Consider the following 7,890-nt stretch of genomic DNA (forward strand, 5'->3'; position numbering starts at 1 on the left):
CAATGTACCCATGTGTCTTTCAAAAGGATAGCACCACCTCATGAACACTGGACCGCACAACTTAATCTCACGCACCAAATGAAGAATCAAATGCACCATTATGTCGAAAAACGAGGGCGGGAAGTACATCTCAAATTTGCACAAAGTCACAACCACATCCGCCTGTAAAGCATCAAGTGTACAAGGAACAAGCACTTTGCTACATATTGTATTGAAAAACGAACAGAGGCTTGTAATAGCTTCCCTCACGTGCTTTGGCAAAATACCACGTATTGCAATTGGTAGAAAAACTTGCATCAGAACATGACAATCATGGGATTTCATACTTGTCAGCTTCAATTCTCCATTTAAGGATACAAATCTTTTCATGTTAGATGCGTACCTTGATGGAACCTTAATGCCATACAGACATTCACAAAACCTCCGTTTTTCTACCCTTGACAATGTGTAGCAAGCCGGAGGTAAATAGGCCTTCCCCTCATTGGCTTTTCCCTCATTTTTCTTCTTCGACGCATCCGCGACCTTTACCTTTCCCTTGCTCTTCCCCTTTCCCTTTTTCTAACCCATTTCTTTTTCCTTTTCCTGTTCCTTTCCCTTACTAACCCTTTGCTGAACCCACAATTCTGGACGCACCCCCATCTTTTCCAAATCTAAACGTGCACCCTTTCCGTTCTTTGTCTTGTTTTGAATATTCATCAGCGTTCCCACAAGAGCGTCACACACATTCTTCTCTATATGCATTACAGCAAGACAGTGCCTAACGTCATGTTCTTTCCAGTACGAGAGCAACCAAAAGATTGATTCTTTTTTAAAGAGAGCAACTGATTCCGCCGCTTTTCAGATTTCCCAAATACTGTTCGTACACCCTTGACCCGAGCGTAAACCTCCTCACCAGTCAGTGGCCTAGGAGCAGTCCCCTCCTCCACCGTCCCATCGAAAGCCTTTTTCTGCCGACGGTACGGGTGATCGCGCCTGAGCAACCTTCTTGTCCTCAAATACACCTGTTTGAAAGAATGATCAAGGCGTCTGCTTGGCGTATCATCAATACAAATGGGACATGCCTTCTTCCCTTTATTCTTATACCCAGACAAGTTGCCATATGCAGGAAAATCATTAACGGTCCACATAAGAGCTGCACGCAATGTGAACATCTCATTCTTATGAGCATCAAACACGGAAACCCCTTCGTCCCACATCTTTCTCAAATCATCAACCAATGGCGCAAGATACACATCAATGTCGTTTCCAGGTTGCCTTGGCCCCGATATCAAGAGTGAAAGCATTACATATTTCTGTTTTATGCACAGCCAAGGAGGCAAATTGTAGATCACTAAAAGTACCGGCCATGTGATGTGCTGGGTACTAAGAGTGCCAAATGGATTCATCCCGTCCGTGCACAAACCAAGCCTTAAAATTTTGACTTCATCACCAAATTCCCCAAACTTCATATCAAGGTTCTTCCATTGCGAGGAGTCGGCTGGGTGCTTCAGCATTCTGTTTTTCTTTCTTCCCTCTGCATGCCACCTCAAGTTTTTAGCGTCTTTTGGTAAAGAAAACAGACGCTTAAACCTAGGAATTATGGGAAGATACCACAACACCTTAGCAGAAGGTCCCTTCGTACCAGCATTGCAACTCTTGCGCTTGTAGCGCGACTTCTTGCATCTTGGACACTCCTCCAATTTTTCATATTCATTTCGGTAAAGAATACAATCATTAGGACATGCATGTATCTTCTTATACTCCAAACCAAATGGACACATGAGCTTCTTAGCGTAATAGTAAGACTTAGGAATTTCATTCCCATCTGGCAACATCTCACTTAACACGCTCAACAAGGAAGTAAAACTACTGTCCGTCCACCCATGCTTCGACTTAATGTTAAAAAGAGTAAGCACGGCTGATAGTTTGGAGTATTTTTTGCACCCAGGATACAAAGGCTTTTTAGAAGCCTCCGATAATGACTCAAACACGTCACCTTCAAAACCACGCATCATCTCATCCACACCTTCATCCTCAACCTCATCCACGGGATCATCCTCAAATCCCTCCTCAGCACCATCATCATCAATATGTTCATCATTCTTGTATTCCTCGTCCCCACGGATATCATTGCTTCTATCATCATGCACATCATACCCAATAACATCCCCACTGTACTCTCCTTCTTCACCATGCCAAATCCACACATGATATTTAACCCTAAACCCACGACAAACTACATGATCTCTAATGATATCAACACTATTGACCACCTTCACATTATTACAATCAACACGAGGACAATAGAGGCACTCGAAACCCATTCTGCGCTGATAAGATGAAGCCGTCTCGCAGAACTCTTGAACCCCATTAAAGAATTCCAATGTATCACGTCTACCATACATCCATCCACGATCCCTCTCCATTAAGTAAATTGTCTTTAAACATGGCAACATATTACGAATAATGTATAATTGCTACATCTATTATATATACAAATCAAATTCAAACACACAACATGCATATAACATTCATATAGATACAAAAATGCATATATGCTTCCAAAGGGTCCTTATCACTCCAACCTAACCCATCCTTGAACGTTTACTCTCACTAGTGAATGTATATCAGATTTCCAATTTTAAGGAAAATCCGGCAGCATTTCCCCCCAGTTCTCCAAGTACACAACGTAGGTAATTACTTACCCACATATGTACCCAGAGAACATGGTGATCGAGGAAATGCTAAGCCAAGATGTTCCTTAAAATCGAAAAAACTGACATACATTCACCACCTAAGTGAGAGTAAACGTTCAAGAACAGTCCCAACCGGGGACTATTCAAGACTTTATCCTAATGAGAAAGCCTTGAACGGGTATCTAGGCATATGATGATACATGCAATCAATTAAAAACCACCACTTTAATCACACATCATGATAGAAGATGCACCAAAGTTATATCACACACCATCTCCACAAAATTGTGCAACCAAGAGCTTATTTAAAGCACATAAAGTTATATATATATATATATATATATATATATATATATATATATATATATATATATATATATATATACCTGAGTACCTATAAAGGCTCAACACTTTCAAATAGAAGGTCAATGCCAAGGTCTATGCTTCGCCCAAAAATTCCTGATAATCTTTTTCAGTGTAACCTATATAGAACACAAATAGAAAACCAGATTAAGGGAAAAGATAAGAATGATATTAGTGAGCAATGCAAGAACAAGGACAGTCAGAGTAAGATACCATACCAGGATGTTTTCTGCGCACTCTCCAAACTGATGATCTTACCCTAGAAGCCCTTGACACCCATTTCTTAGCCTGAAACACGCATATATATAGTGAGAAGCAACTCATAAAGAAAAGTATATTCAAACCCTATACCCTAAACCCTGAACCCTAAACCCTAAACCCTAAACCCTTAACCCTTAACCCTTAACCCTAAACCCTAAACCCTAAACCCTTAACCCTTAACCCTAAACCCTAAACCCTAAACCCTAAACCCTAAACCCTAAACTCTCAACCCTAAACCCTAAACCCTAAACCCTAAACTCTAAACCCTAAACCCTAAACCCTAAACCCTAAACTCTCAACTTTGTTCTCTTAAATAAAAAGGACTAAATTATCCTATAAACAAAATAAAATTCTCAACTTTATTAGTGATGATAAATAAAGTTCTCATAACAATTTAGAAATATAGGTAAATGTTGCTTGTACTAAATACAATAACAACTGTTTTCTATCCATGTCTTTGGCTGAAATTCAGCAATGACAGCAGCAACAAGGTTGAGGGCAGTTGGTGCATTGCTAAAATTTCATTCAATTCATTCGAAGCCAGTTTGACAGACACGGTATCATCACAAACATCTGTCAAATTATAGTAATAAGATACAAGGGTATATCATCTTTTCAATACCAAGGAACTTCTAACTATAAATAACTCTATTCAAGTTCCAACATCACAGACCCAATTCATGCTAACACAAAAGACCAATTCTTGACAAACCCTAGCAATTAAAAGCAACTTGCATTGTCAATATTAACTAATTTAAAGACCAATTCTTCAAAAATCATAACAATGGAGGAGCGCTATTACGACTTACCTAGCAATGAGGAGCGCTATAACAATGGAGGAGCTTCTACATACTTCAATAATGGAGAGCTGCTATATATGGAGGGAGGCAGAAGAGAAGACCTGAGTGCGTGCGTGCTTGAGGGGTGAAAGCAGAAGAACAGGGGAGTGCGTGCTTGAGGGACCCAGATGAATAGGGGAGTGCGTGCTTGAGGGAGGCAGAAGAACAAAACCCTTCAATGGAAGCTTCAATTCAATGGAGGAATGGTTTGGGGAGAGGAAGGCGCGCGTTTTTGGAGGTGAAAGAAGAACGTTAGTGCACAGATTGCTGTTTGTATTCAAAAACCCGAATTTTTTTTTCTTTAATTGGCAACGGTTAACCGTTGCCAATCTACCCCTTTTAATTTTTAATTTTTTATTTTTAAAAATTTTATCAATTGGCAACGGTTAACCGTTGCCAAATAACCGTTGCCAAATAAAACCAATTTTTTTTTTTTAAAATGGCGCTCACAGCAAGTTGGCAACGATTTTCATGAACCGTTTCCATAGGGGGGTTGCCTAATTCTTTTTTTCTACTAGTGTGTAGTAACAAACACGTCACCTAACCACACATCATTTGCAATGCTTTAATGCATGATGTCAGAATCCGAACACTCGGATTGCAACAGCACACCTAGTATGTCTCAACATTACAGAATTGGAGTTAAGATTTTGATTTTAAATAATTTAGAGTATCTCTATAGTAATTTGTGCAAAAACGCTACCTTTATTGGTTTTGGATTCCTTCAAATGTACGGTGTTTTTGTTATATATTTATTTATTTGTTTTATAGAGGGTTTTTTTTGGTAGGATGTGTCCAACAAGTTTTAGAGTAATAAGTTCTTTCATAAATAATTTCAATATTTTTAGGAAAGTAAAATTCATTTCTCTTGGAAATTAATTTAATTGCTAGTGGAAAAAATTTTCATTTAAATTACTATCTCTATTAATAGTCTTTTCATTTACCCTCAATAAAATTCGTCCTATCACAATTAAGACACCCACATCAAAATTTCATTTTAAACGAACGATCAGATAAAAAATCAAGACAAACTTTAAAATACACGAATCTTTTTTACTTATATTTTTTTTGGCAATTAATGATAAATTTTATTAAAAACCAAGTAACTTGCTAAAAGATGCAAGACAATATAGCACTACCACTAAACAAAAAGATTAAAGCAGCCACTTTCTCATCTCACTATCACATTTACAAGCTACATTAAACAGAATGTGTTTCACAATAGCATCCTATTCATCAATTTTTTGCCTGAAAATAGCAACATTCCTTTTACTCCAGACTTGGTAAATAGTAAAACTCATAGTTTGATCTTAGCTTGAGTGGTAGTTTTCCTACTCATAGCCAAAGCAAGAGGGAGCCCTCCTTCGAGGCTAAGGTGATGAGTGGCATTTATGCCACCATTTCACCCCTTTTCACTAGAGAATTCCCCCGATTTGTCACTTGTTTATACCTCTTTTAACCGTTTTTACCTTTGTTTTAGTTACTTTCGCTCTTTCTCGTGTTTTCCCTTCTCTTTTATCTTTTCTTTTAATTTTTACCTTCTATTCGTATGTTTTGATAGCTCCTAGCACTCGTGGGAGGATTTTGGATTGCTAAAAGGAGTTGGAGTTGCTAAGGTAGCTTACTCAAGGAAGAGGAGATGCTGCAAAGGACAGGGCGCGCTGCTACAAGTAGCCGCAGGCGCGGATAGGTGAATCTTGAGCTACGTAGCAGTTTCTGGAGATGGCTGGGAGAAGGCCTGGAGAGGGAGCGGCTTAGAGGGTCGTGGGCGCGGCAGTCTTGGCCGCGAGCGCGACAATCAAGGCCGCGGGCGCGGCGAGCTGGGTTTTCCCAACTTCGTACCCACGAAGGAGAGGGCGCGGCAGCTTGACTAGAGAGGCCTCTCCCATGCCCGTTTGCCTTATTTTAACAAGAGACTATAAATAGTCTTTAGCTTGAATCTTCATGTATCCACTATTCCATTGACATCAAAATCACTTTGTAGAGAAAGAATATGAACATCTTTTAGAGAGAGAAATAGCTAGTCTTCAAGTTTCAATCTTTGTAATCAAGATATTCAAGTTTTCTTCAAGATTATTGCAACTATTTTATGTTTGGCTAATCCCTCAACATTTGTAACAATAATCTCTTTTCCTTATACTCTAGTTTTTAGTTTTATTGTTCTTATTAGTGTTTTCTTCCATAAGATCCTTGCTATACTTGTTTTATTGCTTTCTCTTTGATTTAGAATCAGGTTAAGTTGTGTTAGGATTGAATACATGTTTAGTTTAGTTGTCATGGCTATTTTCCTTTCTCTAGCTTAGATTTCTAGCTAGGGAAGGGGGTGAAAATCATGTTTGCTTGAGTTTCTATTGATTATTGATTGGGTTTTGACTTGAGTTGATGATTTGTGCTTAAAAATGCTTGGAGTAATTGTTGTGCACCTTTAACCCCAATATATAAGTCCTAGATTAGATGCATGAGAATGATCTAGTTTAGGTTTGATTGATTTCATCAAACTTGCTTTGAGTAATTGCATGAGAATGAATTATTTTGAGTAGAGTTTGTACTCCTTGGCATGAATCCATATTGGTTTTCATAGTTGTCTTGTTGGTCATGATTGGAACCCCCTCTCCCTAGTTCTTTTTTACCATATTATCTTTATAGTCTTGCTTTTCATCTTCATTTTAGAGTGTCTAGTTCAATCTCCTTATTTTTGGCTTGATTTAGTCTCTTGTGGTAGATAGTTTAATCATAAAACTTCTCAAAAACAAACTATAATACCCCCTTTGTAACTTGCAATAGATTCTAGATTTCATAGTGATTGTGCAATACCCCGATTCCTTAAGGTTCGACCTTAGCTTGCCACTATCTAGTATAAACTTGATAGAGCTAGGTTAGGAGTAAAAATTGTAGATTTGATTTAGGGTAGTAGTAACGACCTATTGTCCCCCGATCATAAGGTTGTTTCTTTGAATTCTTATACATTGAAGCACTCTTTGACATATATCAGCAACAAAATTACACTTGAAAAACAAGTGATCATCAGACTTAGGAACACCGGCCTGATAGAGCACACAATTAATTGAGCAGTGAATACCCCAGCTATTAATCTGATCAGCAGTAGTAAGCCTTAACTGGATGGCTAACCAGAGAATAAATACACTCCTTGGGTTAGCCTTAGAATTACTAATAACTCTCCTCCAAGGCACTTTCTCAAAGGTTCGTTACATTTGCTTATACATTTTACCTGTAAATTACCTTTAACCATGACAAAGTCCCAATTATCATTGCTTTGCACAAGATCTATAGTCTGCATGATCTTTCTCAAGGCCTAAGAGTAGGACTGCGGAATAGGCAGAGTAAACAAATCTCTACCCTTAGTATAGTAGCTGTCAACCCACCTAACCCAAGTTTATCCTTCTTATGAGTGAGAGCCCATAAAAGCTTTGTTATGGCAGCTTTGTTCCAGAGCTGATTGTCCTTAACATTCCATCCTCCAGAAACTTAGGGAGCATAATCTTCTCCCAAGCAACAAGAGCTCTTTTAAACTTTTCAACACCACAAGTCCACAAGAAGATTCTGCAATAAGATTGAACTTCTCTAATGATCTTTTTTGGCATGAAAAAAATTTGACACCAAAAACTTTGCATACCAAAAGGGATACACTTAATAAAATGCAGCCTTCCAGCATAACTTAGAAATTTGATAGTCCAAGACTTGGCTCTAGAAATGATTTTCTCCAAAACTGGCTTACATTGAGAGTAGGTAAG

The sequence above is a fragment of the Chenopodium quinoa genome, unplaced genomic scaffold (assembly GCF_001683475.1).
Source record: "Chenopodium quinoa cultivar QQ74 unplaced genomic scaffold, ASM168347v1, whole genome shotgun sequence".
NCBI classification, from domain to species: Eukaryota; Viridiplantae; Streptophyta; class Magnoliopsida; order Caryophyllales; family Amaranthaceae; genus Chenopodium; species Chenopodium quinoa.